Below are 19601 nucleotides of genomic sequence, written 5' to 3' on the forward strand. Positions count from 1 at the left end.
TGAGTCTCTCGTTAGTATTATTAGTCAGACATTAAATAACTACGCAGGTTAGTATTCATGTCAGGTAACTTCTCGTTATATATATATCAGTCTCATTTACGTTTAGGTGCCGAGAAAGATCCTATCATTACTTGTTACCACACTTTCCCTTAACTGATTATTATTCAATGATTTAGGATAGGCAGGGCCACCAATAATCTAATGTCTATTAACTTGTGTCAATTTCAGACTAAACAGTTAAACAGGAATGAGAAGATATTTCTCGACGTTGACAGATTTTATTTCTAAAATTATCAACAAAACAGTTTAATGCAACACACATTTATATTTAAGAAAACTAAATGATATTACACATTCTAGAGTTATGAATCACAGATTAACATTTCTAATTGATTTCTCAAATGTCATGAATCATGAACTCCAAACTGTTAAACTTATCTGAACTTCGTCGCAGAGAGGCCTCTCTGGCTTCGGGCTCAGATAACAGCACACGGCACGAGGTCCGTGTGGTTTGGAACAAAGGCAGTCCGGTTCGGCTTTGTCCAAGAACTTCCACTCAGTCGATGCACCTGGAAATTGGGGTTTCTCGAAAGTAGTGTCGTTTCCAAACAGATTTTCCACTGGTTTGAAGGCTCCAAGGTTGTGCACAAAATCTTCTTTGAGGAAAGCAGGGCCCTGTTTGTTCCAAGGGTCAAGTTTCTTAAGACTCAAATAGCTATTTAAATGACTGACACTTTCGTATACAGTCGACTTAGTCAATTGTCCAGCTGTATTCACTCCACTGATCAGGTGGGCACAGGCGGGCAGCGCAGTCTGTAAAGTTCTTTATTTAATAAAGTCCTTTAAAAGAATTCTTCGTACGGCTCAATCTCCTTCTCCCAGTTTAACTCTTCTGTTGCCGGCAAAGACTTGGTTGGTTTCTGGTTCCGGTTCTGGCAACAGAGCTACAGGTTGAGCTGTGGCAGCGAGTTACTGGTTCAGGTGAGAGAGAGAGAGAGAAAGACCGTCCGCTGTTCCTTATAGTCTGTCAGATCAATAGGTGATTGGTTCCTGAGTTCTTGAGATTGGATTTCGGTTTCAGCCCCCAGTGTCCTATTGGAGGGGGGCTTGATTTATGACTGATGTCAATCCATGCCATCTTTTGGAAATGCCGGTTGGCCCGGGTTCGTAGCTCTATGTCGGGATTTCGGCTCTCGTCCACTTCAAAGAGTTTTTATCACCTACAGGCCCCTTTCTCCAGACATCTCATAGCAGAATTCCAAACTATTTGGCCTCTTCTTGGTGCCATCCTCCCCAAAACTGTCACTTTGATGCAAACCAGTTCCAAGCTGATGAGCTAAGGAAATCTGATAACTTTGGGGGGGGAGAGGTCTTCTTTAGATCAGTGCTTCAGCTCAGAGCCCAAATGCTCTTATCAGGGACTCTGTTCCCAACATAACGCTACATGAGTAATCGGGCTCTAAATAGCCCCAGGCGTTTCTCCTGCAGTTCTTCCTTCTTTCCACTGCTAGCACTGCCTTTGTGAAGGCGGATGGGGCTTGTGAGAAGTCAACAGCGTGTCTACCGAAAAGGGTGTCTGACTCCTGGTTTTGGATCCGGAAGGGTTGATAACAAACTGAAACGGTTACAATATGATACTGCTTAAATTAACTGTGGATATAGATTGTGATCGTGCTCGGCTAAGGTGTGCTTTCAGTCCGCACACAAAACATTTCAGTCGTCTAATCAAATCGAATAAAACAGCGAGGATAGCATGTTCGATCCGTGTGCTATTGTTTTTCAACAAGTGTAATGCCCTTTGTAACGTTTAACCGATTCGTTGAATAGAGCTTGTTATAGGATATTGTGAACTGAACCTATTTTGCTGTGAATTTATATTGAGTGCGAATAGTTTATTGTGTCTGGTCGCGGTCTGTCTGCACTAAATAAATGATTTGTATCAAGTCATTTTTTAGTTTGTCTGTCTACTTTTTTACCTTGCGACTAAAGGCCACTCCTTGCACTTCACACATTTGCCCTTTTAATTACTCCCTTACTGACATACTTTAACATGCAATGTGCGTGTGATAATAGTTTTAGCAGCCTGTTGCCATTCAGGTGAGACGATACCTAGATACCTAGATACCTATACCACTGGTTTTCTCCGATCTATATAGAAGAGGATGTCTTTTATTGTAACAACCAGACATTTGATTCTGCACTGTCACTCACTCACTCATCTATCTATCTATCTATCTATCTATCGACTATTGACTATCGACATTTGCTGTCTGCCGCTGTGATTGTTGGGAGTGAGTGTGGAGGTGCAGGTGTGCATGTTTGCTGCTGCCAGGTTTGTTTGTGGTTTTTCTCCTCTACTTTTTTCGTTCTTTCTTTCTTTCTTTCTGAATGTGTCTTTGACAGTTTTGTAAGAGGTTTTTCTGAAGAGTTTCCCCATGCTGAGCTGACTCCTGCAGTCAGCGAAGTGATCGGGATGTCTGGGGCTGGGTCGGGGAGGGGGGGAATCAGAGTTTTTTATTCGAGACTTTAACACGTCGGCATGGCGTTAAAGTGACCTCTGATGAGTTTTTGCCCCTGGAGGAGTGTGTTCTGGCGATCGGGCAAGTTGTCGGTTGTGAAAATATAAAGTCGGCAGCTCGTATGAGCGGGTCTGTTGTGCTGTTTCTGAGCAGCATTGAGTTGGTCTCGCGTATCGTTGAGACTGGTATAGTGATCGGTGGTGTTTTGATCAATGTCACCCCACTAGCAGCTCCGGCCAGGAGAGTTACTTTGTCTAATGTCCCTCGTTTTCTGTCAAACGACCTATTAGAGAGGGAACTGGCGAGACATGGGTGGATAATGTCGGGTTTGAAACGTATACCGCTGGGGTGTAAGTCACAGCAGTTGAAACATGTTGTTTCGTTCAGAAGGCAGGTATTCATGATTTTGAATGACATAAATGGGGATCTGAACATTGTGCTTAAGTTCAAGGTTGATGGCAATGATTATGTTGTCTTTGTCACATCTGATTCTATGAAGTGCTTCAACTGCGGTAATGAAGGCCACACTGTTAGGCATTGCCCCGAGAAGGATCAGGATGAGGGTGCTGGTCCCAGTCGACGGGGGGGTCAGCCCAAGCAGGCCAGGTCGGGGAGTGGTGAGCAGCCCGGCCGCCCTACTAGCGGAGCAGCCGAAGTGGCAGAGGAGGCGAGAAGAGGGGCTGCGGGGGAGGCTGTTGAAGAGAGTGAGGGTCTGGAGGTCCAGGTACAGGAGAGTGTGGGCGCTGAGAGGACTTCCGACCGCGGCGGTACCGTGCCGACTGTGGAGGTCCCAGGTGTTAGCGGTGTGTCAGCTAATGTTTGTGGAGCATCAGACAGTACGGATGACAGCCGTTTAACTGGACTGGATGGCAGTATACAGCAGCAGGATGGGGCATCAGGTAGTGGAGTGGGGGTGAGCAGCGAGAGGGCTGGTGACCAGACTGAAAAGATGGAGACTGTGAAGACAACACTGAGCAGTGTGTGGGACACGGGAATGGAAGTGGGGACGGATCCTGGTCAGGACAGCAGGGTTTTTAAAGTGCCTGGGAAGAAACGCATTCGCAAATCTGAGGACGGTGCTTCTGCTAAAAAACGGAGTCCAGCTCCTGAGCCTTGATGAGTCAGTGTGCTCCCAGGAGATGCTCAAAGGAGCCTGCCTAAAACAGTGTGCTACCTAGAGATCCTGAAGTCACCCCCGCAACTCAAAAGCACCTGTGTTGCTCCCAGAAACAAAAGAGGAAAAACTGGAAAAACCAGTATACCAGTCAAGCAACTTAAGCTCAAGAAGGGAGGCAGCTTGACCAAGCCAGTTTAAGCTGACAAGTTACTGTGACTGCCTATATTGTTTTTCATTTGTTTGTTTTTTATGACATTGGAGTTACAAGGTTCTGCACTGAACACAAATCTACTAAGAAGTGTCTCCTTAAAACTCAACCATAAAAGTAAAATAATAATAAAATAAAAAACTTCAGAAGGAATTATTTTCAACTGAGAGTTTGCTTGTACACTGTTACTTAACAAAAATATATTACACTGCACACAAATTATTTCTGACCAATCCAACATGGCCAAACGATATAAACAATGCACTTTTCTTGAACAACCCTGAACACAACTTTATACAGCAGGTCACACATCCTATGCATCATTATTTTCAGAGAAGATGCGTTTTGGAGGAATAGAAAATAAAATCTAAACAATAACAAAAGGCTTCCAGCAAATGTGTTGCTTGGCCCCATAATAAGTATTTGAACTGTTTCAAAGTGAAAGCTTCAGACCATTTTGATGCGGTTTGCAAGTTAACAAGTTCTGCTGTCCAAACATGACACTATCCGTAAGTTAGCCACTCAAAGTGACTTAATCATACCCTGCAGAACATCCTTCAAAATTAAGCTTTTTCTATGATAGCCTGCAGTGGTTTTCAACCCTGATCCCGAAGGGCCTCCTCTGACTCCAGCAAGTCTGCAACAGCAGCCACACATTCCTCAACCCAGTTAAAATGAGGCTCATTTTCACAAGTTAAACATTGTAGCGTAAGGTACACTTATAAATTTCAAGTAAAGAAGTGAATTTATAGTGTCACCATATCACGAATCCTGGAATCTTGTAGAACTCAATTTCTGTAATAATTGGACGCAGACACCAATTCCAAAGATATAAATTGTCAAATTTATTCAAAACAAAGACTAAATGTAGCACTACACTAATTATACAAAAGGGAAGAACTAATTAAAATTCAACTCTAGATCAACAAATCACTTCCGTGACCAAATCAAAGACCATGGGATTTCATATGATAACACAAATCGATTAACAAAAAAGGTTATAAACACATTGACTACAATACCGGTTAGTAAGACGAAGGTGAGTCTCTCGTTAGTATTCTTAGTCAGACATTAAATAACTACGCAGGTTAGTATTTATGTCAGGTAACTTCTCGTTATATATATATCAGTCTCATTTACGTTTAGGTGCCGAGAAAGATCCTATCATTACTTGTTACCACACTTTCCCTTAACTGATTATTATTCAATGATTTAGGATAGGCAGGGCCACCAATAATCTAATGTCTATTAACTTGTGTCAATTTCAGACTAAACAGTTAAACAGGAATGAGAAGATATTTCTCGACGTTGACAGATTTTATTTCTAAAATTATCAACAAAACAGTTTAATGCAACACACATTTATATTTAAGAAAACTAAATGATATTACACATTCTAGAGTTATGAATCACAGATTAACATTTCTAATTGATTTCTCAAATGTCATGAATCATGAACTCCAAACTGTTAAACTTATCTGAACTTCGTCGCAGAGAGGCCTCTCTGGCTTCGGGCTCAGATAACAGCACACGGCACGAGGTCCGTGTGGTTTGGAACAAAGGCAGTCCGGTTCGGCTTTGTCCAAGAACTTCCACTCAGTCGATGCACCTGGAAATTGGGGTTTCTCGAAAGTAGTGTCGTTTCCAAACAGATTTTCCACTGGTTTGAAGGCTCCAAGGTTGTGCACAAAATCTTCTTTGAGGAAAGCAGGGCCCTGTTTGTTCCAAGGGTCAAGTTTCTTAAGACTCAAATAGCTATTTAAATGACTGACACTTTCGTATACAGTCGACTTAGTCAATTGTCCAGCTGTATTCACTCCACTGATCAGGTGGGCACAGGCGGGCAGCGCAGTCTGTAAAGTTCTTTATTTAATAAAGTCCTTTAAAAGAATTCTTCGTACGGCTCAATCTCCTTCTCCCAGTTTAACTCTTCTGTTGCCGGCAAAGACTTGGTTGGTTTCTGGTTCCGGTTCTGGCAACAGAGCTACAGGTTGAGCTGTGGCAGCGAGTTACTGGTTCAGGTGAGAGAGAGAGAGAGAAAGACCGTCCGCTGTTCCTTATAGTCTGTCAGATCAATAGGTGATTGGTTCCTGAGTTCTTGAGATTGGATTTCGGTTTCAGCCCCCAGTGTCCTATTGGAGGGGGGCTTGATTTATGACTGATGTCAATCCATGCCATCTTTTGGAAATGCCGGTTGGCCCGGGTTCGTAGCTCTATGTCGGGATTTCGGCTCTCGTCCACTTCAAAGAGTTTTTATCACCTACAGGCCCCTTTCTCCAGACATCTCATAGCAGAATTCCAAACTATTTGGCCTCTTCTTGGTGCCATCCTCCCCAAAACTGTCACTTTGATGCAAACCAGTTCCAAGCTGATGAGCTAAGGAAATCTGATAACTTTGGGGGGGGAGAGGTCTTCTTTAGATCAGTGCTTCAGCTCAGAGCCCAAATGCTCTTATCAGGGACTCTGTTCCCAACATAACGCTACATGAGTAATCGGGCTCTAAATAGCCCCAGGCGTTTCTCCTGCAGTTCTTCCTTCTTTCCACTGCTAGCACTGCCTTTGTGAAGGCGGATGGGGCTTGTGAGAAGTCAACAGCGTGTCTACCGAAAAGGGTGTCTGACTCCTGGTTTTGGATCCGGAAGGGTTGATAACAAACTGAAACGGTTACAATATGATACTGCTTAAATTAACTGTGGATATAGATTGTGATCGTGCTCGGCTAAGGTGTGCTTTCAGTCCGCACACAAAACATTTCAGTCGTCTAATCAAATCGAATAAAACAGCGAGGATAGCATGTTCGATCCGTGTGCTATTGTTTTTCAACAAGTGTAATGCCCTTTGTAACGTTTAACCGATTCGTTGAATAGAGCTTGTTATAGGATATTGTGAACTGAACCTATTTTGCTGTGAATTTATATTGAGTGCGAATAGTTTATTGTGTCTGGTCGCGGTCTGTCTGCACTAAATAAATGATTTGTATCAAGTCATTTTTTAGTTTGTCTGTCTACTTTTTTACCTTGCGACTAAAGGCCACTCCTTGCACTTCACACATTTGCCCTTTTAATTACTCCCTTACTGACATACTTTAACATGCAATGTGCGTGTGATAATAGTTTTAGCAGCCTGTTGCCATTCAGGTGAGACGATACCTAGAAAATCCGTTCTCAGGAGAATTGTGTTTCTTTGCTGATCACGTTCTATGTCGCTTTTTACACAGTTCTTACAAGTGGCACATTGGGGATGAGGAGCAGTGCATGCTGACCCGCATAGCTGTGGACTTCTGCATGGCATGGGGTCACAGGTCATTCCAAGTATTTCAAGACACGAGCAAATGTGTGGACACATTGCGTAGGTTGTGTTGGCCCAACCCTCACAGATTGTGCCAAGTCAAGTAGAGATGCATGTTGTCCTGTTCTAAAGTGACACGTCGTCAACAGCAAAAACATCTCTCAGAGTTCCAGGAATTCCTTGATTGCATTGCTTGCCTTTCCTCAGGAAGACAACACTTGCCAGGCTGGATATTTGCCAAAGGAAGCCAAGAGGACAGGACACCACACCTAGATGCAACTGCATATCTCATTGTCACCAGGAAGGCCCGCCGCAAGTGACCCACCACAGACAGCACTCTGGGCGCAACTTGGCTCACTCGGGACCTGGCCGTGCGACAGAGCGAGACGTGTGCGTAGAGCAGAGACCTTTAGCACAAGCATCAAGCTTGGTTCCATGGTGTAATGGTTAGCACTATGGACTCTGAATCCAGCGATCCGAGTTCAAGTCTCGGTGGGACCTGGGCCCCATGGCTGGGGCAGCGGCGGCAAAGCGGTGGTCTCCCTGGGTGAGGGCCTGTGTCTGCGATCAGGGCCGTTTACGTTCTTCTTGGGAGGCTTGGAGACGAAGTGGCGAGACCTCCGGGTTGGCGTGCTGCGTTCACCTTCCTGAAACACCGAGGCCTGGGGCCCCCTGGTGGCGACTGCGTGGCTTTAACGGAGAAGGTGCCTGTGTTGAACCCTTCTTGGAAATAATGGTTTTCCCCGATCTATATAGAAGAGGATGGCTATTATTGTAACAACCAGACATTTGTGTCTGCACTGTCACTCACTCATCTATCTATCTCTATCTCTACAGTGGTAGAGGTCTCGCCTGCCACTCGGGATTCCTTTGCTTGATTCGCGGCCACTGGTTTTCTCCGATCTATATAGAAGAGGATGTCTTTTATTGTAACAACCAGACATTTGATTCTGCACTGTCACTCACTCACTCATCTATCTATCTATCTATCTATCTATCGACTATTGACTATCGACATTTGCTGTCTGCCGCTGTGATTGTTGGGAGTGAGTGTGGAGGTGCAGGTGTGCATGTTTGCTGCTGCCAGGTTTGTTTGTGGTTTTTCTCCTCTACTTTTTTCGTTCTTTCTTTCTTTCTTTCTGAATGTGTCTTTGACAGTTTTGTAAGAGGTTTTTCTGAAGAGTTTCCCCATGCTGAGCTGACTCCTGCAGTCAGCGAAGCGATCGGGATGTCTGGGGCTGGGTCGGGGAGGGGGGGAATCAGAGTTTTTTATTCGAGACTTTAACACGTCGGCATGGCGTTAAAGTGACCTCTGATGAGTTTTTGCCCGTGGAGGAGTGTGTTCTGGCGATCGGGCAAGTTGTCGGTTGTGAAAATATAAAGTCGGCAGCTCGTATGAGCGGGTCTGTTGTGCTGTTTCTGAGCAGCATTGAGTTGGTCTCGCGTATCGTTGAGACTGGTATAGTGATCGGTGGTGTTTTGATCAATGTCACCCCACTAGCAGCTCCGGCCAGGAGAGTTACTTTGTCTAATGTCCCTCGTTTTCTGTCAAACGACCTATTAGAGAGGGAACTGGCGAGACATGGGTGGATAATGTCGGGTTTGAAACGTATACCGCTGGGGTGTAAGTCACAGCAGTTGAAACATGTTGTTTCGTTCAGAAGGCAGGTATTCATGATTTTGAATGACATAAATGGGGATCTGAACATTGTGCTTAAGTTCAAGGTTGATGGCAATGATTATGTTGTCTTTGTCACATCTGATTCTATGAAGTGCTTCAACTGCGGTAATGAAGGCCACACTGTTAGGCATTGCCCCGAGAAGGATCAGGATGAGGGTGCTGGTCCCAGTCGACGGGGGGGTCAGCCCAAGCAGGCCAGGTCGGGGAGTGGTGAGCAGCCCGGCCGCCCTACTAGCGGAGCAGCCGAAGTGGCAGAGGAGGCGAGAAGAGGGGCTGCGGGGGAGGCTGTTGAAGAGAGTGAGGGTCTGGAGGTCAAGGTACAGGAGAGTGTGGGCGCTGAGAGGACTTCCGACCGCGGCGGTACCGTGCCGACTGTGGAGGTCCCAGGTGTTAGCGGTGTGTCAGCTAATGTTTGTGGAGCATCAGACAGTACGGATGACAGCCGTTTAACTGGACTGGATGGCAGTATACAGCAGCAGGACGGGGCATCAGGTAGTGGAGTGGGGGTGAGCAGCGAGAGGGCTGGTGACCAGACTGAAAAGATGGAGACTGTGAAGACAACACTGAGCAGTGTGTGGGACACGGGAATGGAAGTGGGGACGGATCCTGGTCAGGACAGCAGGGTTTTTAAAGTGCCTGGGAAGAAACGCATTCGCAAATCTGAGGACGGTGCTTCTGCTAAAAAACGGAGTCCAGCTCCTGAGCCTTGATGAGTCAGTGTGCTCCCAGGAGATGCTCAAAGGAGCCTGCCTAAAACAGTGTGCTACCTAGAGATCCTGAAGTCACCCCCGCAACTCAAAAGCACCTGTGTTGCTCCCAGAAACAAAAGAGGAAAAACTGGAAAAACCAGTATACCAGTCAAGCAACTTAAGCTCAAGAAGGGAGGCAGCTTGACCAAGCCAGTTTAAGCTGACAAGTTACTGTGACTGCCTATATTGTTTTTCATTTGTTTGTTTTTTATGACATTGGAGTTACAAGGTTCTGCACTGAACACAAATCTACTAAGAAGTGTCTCCTTAAAACTCAACCATAAAAGTAAAATAATAATAAAATAAAAAACTTCAGAAGGAATTATTTTCAACTGAGAGTTTGCTTGTACACTGTTACTTAACAAAAATATATTACACTGCACACAAATTATTTCTGACCAATCCAACATGGCCAAACGATATAAACAATGCACTTTTCTTGAACAACCCTGAACACAACTTTATACAGCAGGTCACACATCCTATGCATCATTATTTTCAGAGAAGATGCGTTTTGGAGGAATAGAAAATAAAATCTAAACAATAACAAAAGGCTTCCAGCAAATGTGTTGCTTGGCCCCATAATAAGTATTTGAACTGTTTCAAAGTGAAAGCTTCAGACCATTTTGATGCGGTTTGCAAGTTAACAAGTTCTGCTGTCCAAACATGACACTATCCGTAAGTTAGCCACTCAAAGTGACTTAATCATACCCTGCAGAACATCCTTCGAAATTAAGCTTTTTCTATGATAGCCTGCAGTGGTTTTCAACCCTGATCCCGAAGGGCCTCCTCTGACTCCAGCAAGTCTGCAACAGCAGCCACACATTCCTCAGCCCAGTTAAAATGAGGCTCATTTTCACAAGTTAAACATTGTAGCGTAAGGTACACTTATAAATTTCAAGTAAAGAAGTGAATTTATAGTGTCACCATATCACGAATCCTGGAATCTTGTAGAACTCAATTTCTGTAATAATTGGACGCAGACACCAATTCCAAAGATATAAATTGTCAAATTTATTCAAAACAAAGACTAAATGTAGCACTACACTAATTATACAAAAGGGAAGAACTAATTAAAATTCAACTCTAGATCAACAAATCACTTCCGTGACCAAATCAAAGACCATGGGATTTCATATGATAACACAAATCGATTAACAAAAAAGGTTATAAACACATTGACTACAATACCGGTTAGTAAGACGAAGGTGAGTCTCTCGTTAGTATTATTAGTCAGACATTAAATAACTACGCAGGTTAGTATTTATGTCAGGTAACTTCTCGTTATATATATATCAGTCTCATTTACGTTTAGGTGCCGAGAAAGATCCTATCATTACTTGTTACCACACTTTCCCTTAACTGATTATTATTCAATGATTTAGGATAGGCAGGGCCACCAATAATCTAATGTCTATTAACTTGTGTCAATTTCAGACTAAACAGTTAAACAGGAATGAGAAGATATTTCTCGACGTTGACAGATTTTATTTCTAAAATTATCAACAAAACAGTTTAATGCAACACACATTTATATTTAAGAAAACTAAATGATATTACACATTCTAGAGTTATGAATCACAGATTAACATTTCTAATTGATTTCTCAAATGTCATGAATCATGAACTCCAAACTGTTAAACTTATCTGAACTTCGTCGCAGAGAGGCCTCTCTGGCTCAGATAACAGCACACGGCACGAGGTCCGTGTGGTTTGGAACAAAGGCAGTCCGGTTCGGCTTTGTCCAAGAACTTCCACTCAGTCGATGCACCTGGAAATTGGGGTTTCTCGAAAGTAGTGTCGTTTCCAAACAGATTTTCCACTGGTTTGAAGGCTCCAAGGTTGTGCACAAAATCTTCTTTGAGGAAAGCAGGGCCCTGTTTGTTCCAAGGGTCAAGTTTCTTAAGACTCAAATAGCTATTTAAATGACTGACACTTTCGTATACAGTCGACTTAGTCAATTGTCCAGCTGTATTCACTCCACTGATCAGGTGGGCACAGGCGGGCAGCGCAGTCTGTAAAGTTCTTTATTTAATAAAGTCCTTTAAAAGAATTCTTCGTACGGCTCAATCTCCTTCTCCCAGTTTAACTCTTCTGTTGCCGGCAAAGACTTGGTTGGTTTCTGGTTCCGGTTCTGGCAACAGAGCTACAGGTTGAGCTGTGGCAGCGAGTTACTGGTTCAGGTGAGAGAGAGAGAGAGAAAGACCGTCCGCTGTTCCTTATAGTCTGTCAGATCAATAGGTGATTGGTTCCTGAGTTCTTGAGATTGGATTTCGGTTTCAGCCCCCAGTGTCCTATTGGAGGGGGGCTTGATTTATGACTGATGTCAATCCATGCCATCTTTTGGAAATGCCGGTTGGCCCGGGTTCGTAGCTCTATGTCGGGATTTCGGCTCTCGTCCACTTCAAAGAGTTTTTATCACCTACAGGCCCCTTTCTCCAGACATCTCATAGCAGAATTCCAAACTATTTGGCCTCTTCTTGGTGCCATCCTCCCCAAAACTGTCACTTTGATGCAAACCAGTTCCAAGCTGATGAGCTAAGGAAATCTGATAACTTTGGGGGGGGAGAGGTCTTCTTTAGATCAGTGCTTCAGCTCAGAGCCCAAATGCTCTTATCAGGGACTCTGTTCCCAACATAACGCTACATGAGTAATCGGGCTCTAAATAGCCCCAGGCGTTTCTCCTGCAGTTCTTCCTTCTTTCCACTGCTAGCACTGCCTTTGTGAAGGCGGATGGGGCTTGTGAGAAGTCAACAGCGTGTCTACCGAAAAGGGTGTCTGACTCCTGGTTTTGGATCCGGAAGGGTTGATAACAAACTGAAACGGTTACAATATGATACTGCTTAAATTAACTGTGGATATAGATTGTGATCGTGCTCGGCTAAGGTGTGCTTTCAGTCCGCACACAAAACATTTCAGTCGTCTAATCAAATCGAATAAAACAGCGAGGATAGCATGTTCGATCCGTGTGCTATTGTTTTTCAACAAGTGTAATGCCCTTTGTAACGTTTAACCGATTCGTTGAATAGAGCTTGTTATAGGATATTGTGAACTGAACCTATTTTGCTGTGAATTTATATTGAGTGCGAATAGTTTATTGTGTCTGGTCGCGGTCTGTCTGCACTAAATAAATGATTTGTATCAAGTCATTTTTTAGTTTGTCTGTCTACTTTTTTACCTTGCGACTAAAGGCCACTCCTTGCACTTCACACATTTGCCCTTTTAATTACTCCCTTACTGACATACTTTAACATGCAATGTGCGTGTGATAATAGTTTTAGCAGCCTGTTGCCATTCAGGTGAGACGATACCTAGAAAATCCGTTCTCAGGAGAATTGTGTTTCTTTGCTGATCACGTTCTATGTCGCTTTTTACACAGTTCTTACAAGTGGCACATTGGGGATGAGGAGCAGTGCATGCTGACCCGCATAGCTGTGGACTTCTGCATGGCATGGGGTCACAGGTCATTCCAAGTATTTCAAGACACGAGCAAATGTGTGGACACATTGCGTAGGTTGTGTTGGCCCAACCCTCACAGATTGTGCCAAGTCAAGTAGAGATGCATGTTGTCCTGTTCTAAAGTGACACGTCGTCAACAGCAAAAACATCTCTCAGAGTTCCAGGAATTCCTTGATTGCATTGCTTGCCTTTCCTCAGGAAGACAACACTTGCCAGGCTGGATATTTGCCAAAGGAAGCCAAGAGGACAGGACACCACACCTAGATGCAACTGCATATCTCATTGTCACCAGGAAGGCCCGCCGCAAGTGACCCACCACAGACAGCACTCTGGGCGCAACTTGGCTCACTCGGGACCTGGCCGTGCGACAGAGCGAGACGTGTGCGTAGAGAAGAAACCTTTGGCGTGAGTGTGAGCATCAAGCTTGGTTCCATGGTGTAATGGTTAGCACTCTGGACTTTGAATCCAGCGATCCGAGTTCAAGTCTCGGTGGGACCTGGGCCCCATGGCTGGGGCAGCGGCGGCAAAGCGGTGGTCTCCCTGGGTGAGGGCCTGTGTCTGCGATCAGGGCCGTTTACGTTCTTCTTGGGAGGCTTGGAGACGAAGTGGCGAGACCTCCGGGTTGGCGTGCTGCGTTCACCTTCCTGAAACACCGAGGCCTGGGGCCCCCTGGTGGCGACTGCGTGGCTTTAACGGAGAAGGTGCCTGTGTTGAACCCTTCTTGGAAATAATGGTTTTCCCCGATCTATATAGAAGAGGATGGCTATTATTGTAACAACCAGACATTTGTGTCTGCACTGTCACTCACTCATCTATCTATCTCTATCTCTACAGTGGTAGAGGTCTCGCCTGCCACTCGGGATTCCTTTGCTTGATTCGCGGCCACTGGTTTTCTCCGATCTATATAGAAGAGGATGTCTTTTATTGTAACAACCAGACATTTGATTCTGCACTGTCACTGACTCACTCATCTATCTATCTATCTATCTATCTATCTATCGACTATTGACTATCGACATTTGCTGTCTGCCGCTGTGATTGTTGGGAGTGAGTGTGGAGGTGCAGGTGTGCATGTTTGCTGCTGCCAGGTTTGTTTGTGGTTTTTCTCCTCTACTTTTTTCGTTCTTTCTTTCTTTCTTTCTGAATGTGTCTTTGACAGTTTTGTAAGAGGTTTTTCTGAAGAGTTTCCCCATGCTGAGCTGACTCCTGCAGTCAGCGAAGTGATCGGGTTGTCTGGGGCTGGGTCGGGGAGGGGGGGAATCAGAGTTTTTTATTCGAGACTTTAACACGTCGGCATGGCGTTAAAGTGACCTCTGATGAGTTTTTGCCCCTGGAGGAGTGTGTTCTGGCGATCGGGCAAGTTGTCGGTTGTGAAAATATAAAGTCGGCAGCTCGTATGAGCGGGTCTGTTGTGCTGTTTCTGAGCAGCATTGAGTTGGTCTCGCGTATCGTTGAGACTGGTATAGTGATCGGTGGTGTTTTGATCAATGTCACCCCACTAGCAGCTCCGGCCAGGAGAGTTACTTTGTCTAATGTCCCTCGTTTTCTGTCAAACGACCTATTAGAGAGGGAACTGGCGAGACATGGGTGGATAATGTCGGGTTTGAAACGTATACCGCTGGGGTGTAAGTCACAGCAGTTGAAACATGTTGTTTCGTTCAGAAGTCAGGTATTCATGATTTTGAATGACATAAATGGGGATCTGAACATTGTGCTTAAGTTCAAGGTTGATGGCAATGATTATGTTGTCTTTGTCACATCTGATTCTATGAAGTGCTTCAACTGCGGTAATGAAGGCCACACTGTTAGGCATTGCCCCGAGAAGGATCAGGATGAGGGTGCTGGTCCCAGTCGACGGGGGGGTCAGCCCAAGCAGGCCAGGTCGGGGAGTGGTGAGCAGCCCGGCCGCCCTACTAGCGGAGCAGCCGAAGTGGCAGAGGAGGCGAGAAGAGGGGCTGCGGGGGAGGCTGTTGAAGAGAGTGAGGGTCTGGAGGTCCAGGTACAGGAGAGTGTGGGCGCTGAGAGGACTTCCGACCGCGGCGGTACCGTGCCGACTGTGGAGGTCCCAGGTGTTAGCGGTGTGTCAGCTAATGTTTGTGGAGCATCAGACAGTACGGATGACAGCCGTTTAACTGGACTGGATGGCAGTATACAGCAGCAGGACGGGGCATCAGGTAGTGGAGTGGGGGTGAGCAGCGAGAGGGCTGGTGACCAGACTGAAAAGATGGAGACTGTGAAGACAACACTGAGCAGTGTGTGGGACACGGGAATGGAAGTGGGGACGGATCCTGGTCAGGACAGCAGGGTTTTTAAAGTGCCTGGGAAGAAACGCATTCGCAAATCTGAGGACGGTGCTTCTGCTAAAAAACGGAGTCCAGCTCCTGAGCCTTGATGAGTCAGTGTGCTCCCAGGAGATGCTCAAAGGAGCCTGCCTAAAACAGTGTGCTACCTAGAGATCCTGAAGTCACCCCCGCAGGCTGTAGAGCAATACTCAAAAGCACCTGTGTTGCTCCCAGAAACAAAAGAGGAAAAACTGGAAAAACCAGTATACCAGTCAAGCAACTTAAGCTCAAGAAGGGAGGCAGCTTGACCAAGCCAGTTTAAGCTGACAAGTTACTGTGACTGCCTATATTGTTTTTCATTTGTTTGTTTTTTATGACATTGGAGTTACAAGGTTCTGCACTGAACACAAATCTACTAAGAAGTGTCTCCTTAAAACTCAACCATAAAAGTAAAATAATAATAAAATAAAAAACTTCAGAAGGAATTATTTTCAACTGAGAATTTGCTTGTACACTGTTACTTAACAAAAATATATTACACTGCACACAAATTATTTCTGACCAATCCAACATGGCCAAACGATATAAACAATGCACTTTTCTTGAACAACCCTGAACACAACTTTATACAGCAGGTCACACATCCTATGCATCATTATTTTCAGAGAAGATGCGTTTTGGAGGAATAGAAAATAAAATCTAAACAATAACAAAAGGCTTCCAGCAAATGTGTTGCTTGGCCCCATAATAAGTATTTGAACTGTTTCAAAGTGAAAGCTTCAGACCATTTTGATGCGGTTTGCAAGTTAACAAGTTCTGCTGTCCAAACATGACACTATCCGTAAGTTAGCCACTCAAAGTGACTTAATCATACCCTGCAGAACATCCTTCGAAATTAAGCTTTTTCTATGATAGCCTGCAGTGGTTTTCAACCCTGATCCCGAAGGGCCTCCTCTGACTCCAGCAAGTCTGCAACAGCAGCCACACATTCCTCAGCCCAGTTAAAATGAGGCTCATTTTCACAAGTTAAACATTGTAGCGTAAGGTACACTTATAAATTTCAAGTAAAGAAGTGAATTTATAGTGTCACCATATCACGAATCCTGGAATCTTGTAGAACTCAATTTCTGTAATAATTGGACGCAGACACCAATTCCAAAGATATAAATTGTCAAATTTATTCAAAACAAAGACTAAATGTAGCACTACACTAATTATACAAAAGGGAAGAACTAATTAAAATTCAACTCTAGATCAACAAATCACTTCCGTGACCAAATCAAAGACCATGGGATTTCATATGATAACACAAATCGATTAACAAAAAAGGTTATAAACACATTGACTACAATACCGGTTAGTAAGACGAAGGTGAGTCTCTCGTTAGTATTATTAGTCAGACATTAAATAACTACGCAGGTTAGTATTTATGTCAGGTAACTTCTCGTTATATATATATCAGTCTCATTTACGTTTAGGTGCCGAGAAAGATCCTATCATTACTTGTTACCACACTTTCCCTTAACTGATTATTATTCAATGATTTAGGATAGGCAGGGCCACCAATAATCTAATGTCTATTAACTTGTGTCAATTTCAGACTAAACAGTTAAACAGGAATGAGAAGATATTTCTCGACGTTGACAGATTTTATTTCTAAAATTATCAACAAAACAGTTTAATGCAACACACATTTATATTTAAGAAAACTAAATGATATTACACATTCTAGAGTTATGAATCACAGATTAACATTTCTAATTGATTTCTCAAATGTCATGAATCATGAACTCCAAACTGTTAAACTTATCTGAACTTCGTCGCAGAGAGGCCTCTCTGGCTTCGGGCTCAGATAACAGCACACGGCACGAGGTCCGTGTGGTTTGGAACAAAGGCAGTCCGGTTCGGCTTTGTCCAAGAACTTCCACTCAGTCGATGCACCTGGAAATTGGGGTTTCTCGAAAGTAGTGTCGTTTCCAAACAGATTTTCCACTGGTTTGAAGGCTCCAAGGTTGTGCACAAAATCTTCTTTGAGGAAAGCAGGGCCCTGTTTGTTCCAAGGGTCAAGTTTCTTAAGACTCAAATAGCTATTTAAATGACTGACACTTTCGTATACAGTCGACTTAGTCAATTGTCCAGCTGTATTCACTCCGCTGATCAGGTGGGCACAGGCGGGCAGCGCAGTCTGTAAAGTTCTTTATTTAATAAAGTCCTTTAAAAGAATTCTTCGTACGGCTCAATCTCCTTCTCCCAGTTTAACTCTTCTGTTGCCGGCAAAGACTTGGTTGGTTTCTGGTTCCGGTTCTGGCAACAGAGCTACAGGTTGAGCTGTGGCAGCGAGTTACTGGTTCAGGTGAGAGAGAGAGAGAGAAAGACCGTCCGCTGTTCCTTATAGTCTGTCAGATCAATAGGTGATTGGTTCCTGAGTTCTTGAGATTGGATTTCGGTTTCAGCCCCCAGTGTCCTATTGGAGGGGGGCTTGATTTATGACTGATGTCAATCCATGCCATCTTTTGGAAATGCCGGTTGGCCCGGGTTCGTAGCTCTATGTCGGGATTTCGGCTCTCGTCCACTTCAAAGAGTTTTTATCACCTACAGGCCCCTTTCTCCAGACATCTCATAGCAGAATTCCAAACTATTTGGCCTCTTCTTGGTGCCATCCTCCCCAAAACTGTCACTTTGATGCAAACCAGTTCCAAGCTGATGAGCTAAGGAAATCTGATAACTTTGGGGGGGGAGAGGTCTTCTTTAGATCAGTGCTTCAGCTCAGAGCCCAAATGCTCTTATCAGGGACTCTGTTCCCAACATAACGCTACATGAGTAATCGGGCTCTAAATAGCCCCAGGCGTTTCTCCTGCAGTTCTTCCTTCTTTCCACTGCTAGCACTGCCTTTGTGAAGGCGGATGGGGCTTGTGAGAAGTCAACAGCGTGTCTACCGAAAAGGGTGTCTGACTCCTGGTTTTGGATCCGGAAGGGTTGATAACAAACTGAAACGGTTACAATATGATACTGCTTAAATTAACTGTGGATATAGATTGTGATCGTGCTCGGCTAAGGTGTGCTTTCAGTCCGCACACAAAACATTTCAGTCGTCTAATCAAATCGAATAAAACAGCGAGGATAGCATGTTCGATCCGTGTGCTATTGTTTTTCAACAAGTGTAATGCCCTTTGTAACGTTTAACCGATTCGTTGAATAGAGCTTGTTATAGGATATTGTGAACTGAACCTATTTTGCTGTGAATTTATATTGAGTGCGAATAGTTTATTGTGTCTGGTCGCGGTCTGTCTGCACTAAATAAATGATTTGTATCAAGTCATTTTTTAGTTTGTCTGTCTACTTTTTTACCTTGCGACTAAAGGCCACTCCTTGCACTTCACACATTTGCCCTTTTAATTACTCCCTTACTGACATACTTTAACATGCAATGTGCGTGTGATAATAGTTTTAGCAGCCTGTTGCCATTCAGGTGAGACGATACCTAGAAAATCCGTTCTCAGGAGAATTGTGTTTCTTTGCTGATCACGTTCTATGTCGCTTTTTACACAGTTCTTACAAGTGGCACATTGGGGATGAGGAGCAGTGCATGCTGACCCGCATAGCTGTGGACTTCTGCATGGCATGGGGTCACAGGTCATTCCAAGTATTTCAAGACACGAGCAAATGTGTGGACACATTGCGTAGGTTGTGTTGGCCCAACCCTCACAGATTGTGCCAAGTCAAGTAGAGATGCATGTTGTCCTGTTCTAAAGTGACACGTCGTCAACAGCAAAAACATCTCTCAGAGTTCCAGGAATTCCTTGATTGCATTGCTTGCCTTTCCTCAGGAAGACAACACTTGCCAGGCTGGATATTTGCCAAAGGAAGCCAAGAGGACAGGACACCACACCTAGATGCAACTGCATATCTCATTGTCACCAGGAAGGCCCACCGCAAGTGACCCACCACAGACAGCACTCTGGGCGCAACTTGGCTCACTCGGGACCTGGCCGTGCGACAGAGCGAGACGTGTGCGTAGAGCAGAGACCTTTAGCACAAGCATCAAGCTTGGTTCCATGGTGTAATGGTTAGCACTCTGGACTCTGAATCCAGCGATCCGAGTTCAAGTCTCGGTGGGACCTGGGCCCCATGGCTGGGGCAGCGGCGGCAAAGCGGTGGTCTCCCTGGGTGAGGGCCTGTGTCTGCGATCAGGGCCGTTTACGTTCTTCTTGGGAGGCTTGGAGACGAAGTGGCGAGACCTCCGGGTTGGCGTGCTGCGTTCACCTTCCTGAAACACCGAGGCCTGGGGCCCCCTGGTG

At 44.7% G+C, this 19601-nt stretch overlaps 3 non-coding genes across 3 annotated transcripts; all 3 read left to right on the forward strand.

Annotated features, from left to right (window-relative positions):
• Positions 1-7561: 7561 nt before the first annotated feature.
• On the forward strand, positions 7562-7633 carry trnaq-cug (transfer RNA glutamine (anticodon CUG)). The gene has a single exon. It is a non-coding gene; the product is annotated as a tRNA-Gln (tRNA).
• A 5814-nt stretch (positions 7634-13447) lies between these two features.
• trnaq-uug (transfer RNA glutamine (anticodon UUG)) lies at positions 13448-13519 on the forward strand. Its single transcript has one exon. It is a non-coding gene; the product is annotated as a tRNA-Gln (tRNA).
• A 5833-nt stretch (positions 13520-19352) lies between these two features.
• Positions 19353-19424, forward strand: trnaq-cug (transfer RNA glutamine (anticodon CUG)). Its single transcript has one exon. It is a non-coding gene; the product is annotated as a tRNA-Gln (tRNA).
• Positions 19425-19601: the final 177 nt, after the last annotated feature.

Source organism: Amia ocellicauda, unplaced genomic scaffold, assembly GCF_036373705.1.
Source record: "Amia ocellicauda isolate fAmiCal2 unplaced genomic scaffold, fAmiCal2.hap1 HAP1_SCAFFOLD_174, whole genome shotgun sequence".
NCBI classification, from domain to species: domain Eukaryota; kingdom Metazoa; phylum Chordata; class Actinopteri; order Amiiformes; family Amiidae; genus Amia; species Amia ocellicauda.